Source organism: Equus quagga, chromosome 1, assembly GCF_021613505.1.
Source record: "Equus quagga isolate Etosha38 chromosome 1, UCLA_HA_Equagga_1.0, whole genome shotgun sequence".
NCBI lineage: Eukaryota > Metazoa > Chordata > Mammalia > Perissodactyla > Equidae > Equus > Equus quagga.
This window is the reverse complement of record NC_060267.1, coordinates 61,505,390-61,511,986: the sequence shown is the minus strand read 5'-3', so window position 1 is coordinate 61,511,986 and position 6,597 is coordinate 61,505,390. Positions and strand designations below refer to the sequence as shown.

At 54.2% G+C, this 6,597-nt stretch overlaps 1 long non-coding RNA gene across 1 annotated transcript in view; it reads right to left on the bottom strand.

The window, feature by feature from the left end:
- Positions 1 to 2,446, bottom strand: part of LOC124228545 (uncharacterized) — a 32,734-nt gene extending 30,288 nt beyond the window's left edge. Inside the window, exon 1 of the long non-coding RNA XR_006885738.1 lies at positions 2,354 to 2,446. This is a non-coding gene — a long non-coding RNA (uncharacterized LOC124228545). The remainder of the gene's footprint in view (positions 1 to 2,353) is intronic.
- Positions 2,447 to 6,597: the final 4,151 nt, after the last annotated feature.

The following is a 6,597-nucleotide window of genomic DNA, read 5'->3' as shown; positions in this document are numbered from 1 at the left end:
CGTGGGTCCCGTCCCCGTGCCGCAGCCCCTCACTGCCCGTGGGTCCCATCCCCGTGCTATTCTCTGAATAAAGGAGCACTACTGCCAGACCTTGAGAGTCCAAGAAATCTTTCTTTCGACTCCTCGGCTCACCGAGCCTGAATCAGGTGGTCGGGGGAAGGGACGCCCAAGGAGGCCTTAGATCTGAGAGAATAGGAAAGAGGGGCTTTTGTAAGAAGGGAAGCAGAGAAGAGTAGGTGATTTTCAAAAAGGACAATCCAGGTTCTTTCTTGTTTGGATGACAGATACAAGAAAAGGACGCATTTGATCACACTTCCCTGGATATATTTTTAAATGACAAAAGCTAACCAAACTATTCACTTAAAAAGAGAAACTCTTTCCAACTCCAAGAAGGCCAGCACAGCTCTAGTTGGTGCCCTGATCAGTGAAGCCAGCTTGCACTCTAGCTTTGAGCCAAATTTTGAAAAGCACCAGGCTGCACTTCCCACGGGCCTTGTGTGATCAATGCCAGTGGCCGGCAGGGAGGGGACGTTTACAGGGAGGTGGCCAGGGAGGGAGAAAGGTGCTTCAGGCTGGGAGGCAGGCACTCTTGGGTTCAGTCCTGGCTTTGCCACTGGCTATGTGGCCTCAGACAAGCATTTGTCCCTCTCTGGGCCTGTCTCCCCCTAGATCAGCAGTGTTCAAACTGGGTGGCAGAGCTCTTGAATTCTGAAGAGGCGCCAGGGGCCACACAGGTCCAGGAGTGGGTAGGGGGTCCCTCGCCTGCCACCTTCTGGAGGGCTGGTCATTTGTTTTCTCCCTTTAGCTGACATATTGACTACTCACTACCTGCCAAGCACTGTTCTAAGGTCCTACTTGCATTACTTGTTTCACAGATGAGGCAACTGAGGCACAAAGAGATGAAATGGCTTGTTCAAGGTTGCAGCACTGATCGAGGACAACGCCGGGATTGGACACACACAGTCTGGCTCCAGGGCCTGCGGTTTCACAGGCTTGCCTCATGGCCCCGGTTATTCTCGCCCTCCTCCACGTCCCCACAGCCCCCCGCTTGTCCTCCATTGCCCTGTACACCCTTGCCCACTGTAGCTCTAGGTTGGCCTGTCAGACTCTTCTTGGCCACACTGGGAGCATGTGGAGGATCAGGACTGAGTCAGGTTTATCTCTCTTCCCCCGGAGCACAGCCTGGCCCCCGTCGGCTTGGTCTCAGTGACTGTTACTTAGGGGCTGTCCTAATGAAGGTTTAAATGGGGACAGAGGGTGCCCAGAAATGAAGCAGCTCCTCTGCCCACTCACCGGGCACCACCTCTGTGCCAGACCCTGCACTGGCACTGTGGATGCAGAGAGGAATCCAAGCGGGCCCCTGGCCTCCAGAAGCCCAGCCTGGCCAAGCAGACAGAGCTGGACGCTGGTAAGAGAAGCCCTGGCTGCTATTGTCTAGCGTCACCCTGACAAACCCCACTTTCCTCGAGATCACACGAAACCTGCCTGTGCCCCTGACAGCCTTGGAGCCCAGCTGGTCGCAGGGGAGGGCAGGCAGATGGCAACACTGGCCAGCCAGTCCCCACCCAGAGGGCCCTTCATTCCCTCATCCAGCCAGACACAGACTGAGCGGTGCCCGGGCTGACCCTGGGGGGCGCAGACGAGATGGATCAGACAGTCCCTGCCCCAGGGAGGTCACGGGCCAGTGGGCGTGGTGAGCTGCCAACAGGTGACTGTCCCACTAACCGCAGGACTCAGACCCCGGCAGAGCACCTCCAGGTGCCCAGTGCGGATGCGTGGATCACAACTGCCAAACACACACTGAGCCAAACCTTTGTTTTACAGGTACGGCCCCTGAGGGCCAGAGTGGGGATGACTTGGCCACAGTCGCACAGAGGTCAGTGGCAGAGCCAGGCCAGGAGCCCCAGCATCCTCTCTCTTCACCCCTAGCCTTTGCCCCAGCTTGGGAGGCAGAACCTTGAAGACCTGACGCCTGCCTTCTCCGGCATCGCTCAGGTTTGAGGAACAACAGACAGAACTCAACGCTCCCCTTCCCAACACCTGCCCCCCAGGCCCACAGGGACAGCGGCCGCAGTCAGGGGGCTGCTTAGACTGGCCTGCCTGGGGACCCGGCCCCTGGTCCTCACCCTGCCCCAGAGCCCCAGGGGCTGGTCACCTGCTCGGGTGCTGGCTGTCCCCCCACACTGCTTGCCCAAGCCTGTGGGCGGTGGTTCACTCCTCTAAGGTGGACCTGGAGAGGCTGGGACTGGGAGGGGCTTCTGTGGGGGCAGGAACCTCGGGGAGGGAGCAGCCGCAGAGGGGCACTCCCACTCGCCGAGCTCCTACTGGGTGTGGGCTCAGTGCACAGACCTACCTGTGTGCAGTCTCAGTTCACCCTCACAACTCTTGTCCGGGGGTTGGATGACCCCATCTTTCAGATGAGAGAAGCCAGAGACGGGCTGTGGTGGCCAGGCGCCAAGCTCTGCAAGGCAGAAGGGGGTTCCGCATCGCCATGAGGGCCTGTGGGATCCAGTCCACTTGTGAGCACCATTTCCAGTAGCTTCGCTCCATAAGTAACGGCCTAGCTTCCTTCTCCAAGTGTAGGACTCTAGCTTCACAAAGCATTCTCAGCAGGCGTCTCTCTGAGGCCCTACACCCTGAGAAAGAGGAGGGGAGAGGACAGCCTCCCATTTCACAGACAGGGAGGTGGGGCCTGACAGCCAGGTCTCCCGGCCAGAGTTCTCTGGGGACTCTAGACCCAAAGTTAGCTTTTGCCAGGAGTTATTTTGGAGTTCATTAAGGTACCTGGGTTGACATGGCAGGAAAGGAGAAAGCTTTCCACCAAGGAGGGCGAGCAGGGGAGACAGCAAGCAGGGTTCAGGGCAGGTCAGGGATTCCAGACAGACACACATGGTCTGGGTCTCTCAGCCCCAGCCCACACTATCGGCCAGACCTAGTCCGTCAGGACCATGGCTGTCCCCAGATGAAGCCAGCATCACCCCCACAACAGGCCCCACTCACAGCCCTGTTTGTGGTCCAGGTAGATGCTGTGAGGGGTTGAAGAGGGCTGGGCACAAGCCAACGACGGGAGAGTCCTCTGCGTCCTGTGCCATGTGGGAATCGAGTCTTGCCAGTGGGTGGAGGCATCAAAAGGGGCTCCCAGAGGCAGTGTGTGCAGTGGGCAGGAGCGTGCGCTCTGGAGCCAGAACTGTGGCCTCAGGTAAGGGGCTTAGCACACCTGAACCTCACTGTCCTCGGCCGTAAAATGAGGGTGATGATAGACACCACTTCCACATGGCTGTGAGGACCCACTGCACGGAACACTCTGAGCACGGTGCCCAGCGAGGAGCGACAGCTGCTGGTGGTAGTAATAGCGCCATGAGTGGTGTAAACAGTGGTATCACCGAAACAGACAGAAGCCGCAGGTTTCACACGGGGCCTACAGGGCCTTGGGGCTCTGAGGAGCTGCCTCAGGGCTCAGGGGCCACCAGACATGGCAGAATCAGGCAGGGCTGTTCCTAGACTGGAGCAGAGCCTAGGGCAATTCAACTAATGCAAGGACCACCCTGTCAAGTATACACCTAGTGAATGTCACGAAAAGGTAGGTGCTTGGCGGTGTCAGTCAGAGCATAGTCAACAGTGCCCCATGCACCCCACCCACCCACACCGTGCAAGGGGCCTAAGGAGTCTGAGCGTAGGGAAGTGCAAAATATTTTTGCTCGTGCTCTATCCCCAGCACCTAGCACAGTCAGTCACATAGTAGGACCTCAATAATCTGTGTTGGATGAAAGGACAATCAAGCAGGGCTCTGACCAGTTAAAGGAGCTCCTCTGCTTTCTGTTTTACACAACGGGCTTCTGTGTAGGTTTCCCTTTGAACAAAAAGGGTTTTTAACAAATAAAATTGAAATCCAATGACCTAGTTCATGCCCCTTCTTTTACAGAAGGGGAAACTGAGGCATAGAGAGGCACAGGGACTGGCCCAAGGCACAGAGCTTCGCAGTGCAGTCAGTGAGTCCGCACAGACTGGGGGCTTTCTCCTCCACCCCGTTAGGTCCTCTTCCAGGAGCTGAGGCTGCGAGCCAAGAGTGGGGCTGTGCCGGGTGCTGCTGGAGCCGCAGCCTCGGCACCAGGTGCCCGGAGAGCAGGAGGGGTGAGGCCTCCCCGGTCTCCCACTGCTGGCGCGGAACCCAGTGCCGTCAGATGTGGCGCCAAGATTTACGCACCTGGATGTTTATCGTCATGTTATTTGTAATATTGAAAAATTGGAAATGACCTAGAAACAGGTTAATAAATTATGCCAGACCTTTTAATGGAATATAATGCAGCCACCTGAATTCATCTCTTTGGAGACTGTTAAATATCATCTTAGAATCAAAGCAAAATACAAACCTCTAAGGCTGACGACAAATTGCAAAAAGGCATATATACGCGGAAAAAAGGGCTTGTTGGAAATATATCCTAATGTTAAGAATGGTTATTTCCAGGGCAGTTAGAAGGGGTTGGTTAATGGGTGATTTTTTTTTCTTCTACATATTTTCTGTATTTTTCAAATTTTCTGCAATAAATATGTATTATCTTTAGAATCAAAAAGGAAAAAGCAATTAAGATTCCCTGCCCAGCGCCGTGTCCTCTGAGAGGGCCGGCCTCGCGCATCCTTGGATTCAGGGAGCATCCGCTCAGCATCTTGTTTCAGGCCCTTGTTTCCAGATGCTGAAAATGGCACACAGATGCCATTTTTAATCCATTTCACGAGTCAGTCACTGCATCTTAATAGGCTCCCTCTTAATCGCTGAACCAACCATTACAGAGTCTGAAAATGTTATAATACATATTATGCATTTAGGAAAGTAATTTCAACGTTCAAGCTTTAAAACCCCAAAAGATACTACTATTTGTGTCTTCTGCGCCCCATAGAGTGCTCTTCACCTTCTAAGAAGGAATCACGCAGCTCTTTCCCTGCATAGACTAACGGTTCTTTTCTCTTCCAGTTGATCTTATCATTGGTGCTAATGGTCCCTGGTACACTGTGTGACTTTGAACAAGTCACTTGACCCCTCTGTGCTTCAGCTTCTCCCTCTGTAAGGACCTTTCCAGCTTGAGATTCTTAGCTTCTCCCAGTTCCTTGGCGTTAAGCATCTTGCAGTGTCAAGGTGAAGAGTTTTCGGCCACTGGACCCCTTGGCTGGATCCTCACATGGTACTCCTCAAATGCTGACTTGTTGGTTTCCGCATCCAGACTTCCGAGCATTTCAGAGAAGAAGTGAGCATCCTTTGGGGCGGTCCTTAGATAAACTCCACCTCCTAAATGGGCAAATCATTCTGATCTAAATCTTTACACCCATTAAACACCTCATTAAACACCCAGGTCCTGGAGGCTCTCGATCCAGCTCCCCTGCCCCGCAGCCCTGCAGGGGTTCCGACTGCCCATAAATAACACGGTGTAAGAGGGCATCTGCAGGCTCTGCATCTTGCACTCCAGCTGCCAGTATTTTTATGGGGTATGGATCCTGCCAGGCTCCCACCCTCCTCCATCTCCATGGTTACCAGGGAGGGCCCAGCAGAATGTCTTCCTTGGAGCACCAGCCCCGTCTCCACTGAAGTTTCTCCCCTCCCAGGAAAGCATTACATTCTCCCAGATGGAGAGCTCTTTCTACCAGAAGACTTTGTTCTCAGCCCTCCTGCCAAAGGAAGTCTGGGCGGTCGGCAGATCCTTCTGCCTCAGGGACACTGACTGAGCCGCTTTCCAGACAGGTAAAGAGCCTCCCTCTCCTCTCAGGAGCCCAGAGGGCTTTGCCGGGGGCTAGAGCCACCATTAGGACCCCAGCCTCAGAGCCAGACCCCAAAGAGTAGCTGAGGTGACGAGTCAGCCAAGCAGAAAGAATGGTCAGGGGAGCCATAAAAACATAAGATGTGGGGCTGGCCCCAATGGTCTGGTGGTTGGGGTTCAGTGCACTCTGCTTCAGTGGCCTGGGTTCGGTTCTCGGGCACCACCCGTCTGTCAGTGGCCATGCTGTGGTGGTGGCCCACATAAAAAAAAAAAAGAGGGGGCTGGCCTGGTGGTGCAGTGGTTAAGTTTGCACATTCTGCTTCTCTGCGACCCGGGGTTCACTGCTTTGGATCCCGGGTGTGGACATGGCACTGCTTGACAAGCTGTGCTGAGGCAGGCATCCCACATATAAAGTAGAGGAAGATGGGCACAGATATTAGCTCAGCACCAGTCTTCCTCAGCAAAAAGAGGAGGATTGGCAGCAGATGTTAGCTCAGGGCTAATCTTCCTCAAGAAAAAAGAAAGAAAGAAAGTCATTAAAATGGTATCAGTGCAGGTGGGGTCTGGTTATCCAGGGGTCTGGTTATCCAGCAGTCTATAACTTTGGATGGGAATCAGGTCAGGACGTCCTGCTCTTCCCAGAGGATATAGACGGGTATGGAGGCCAGGACGCCTTGGGCTTCTCTCCCTGGGGCAGCCTTGATCCACATCACCCATGACCTCCTCCCTCTTTGGATTCGATTAACTTGCTAGAGCGGCTCACAGAACTCAGGAAACGTTTTACTCACTAGATCGCCAGTTTGTTATAAAAGGACGTAACTCAGGAACAGCCAGATGGAAAACACACACA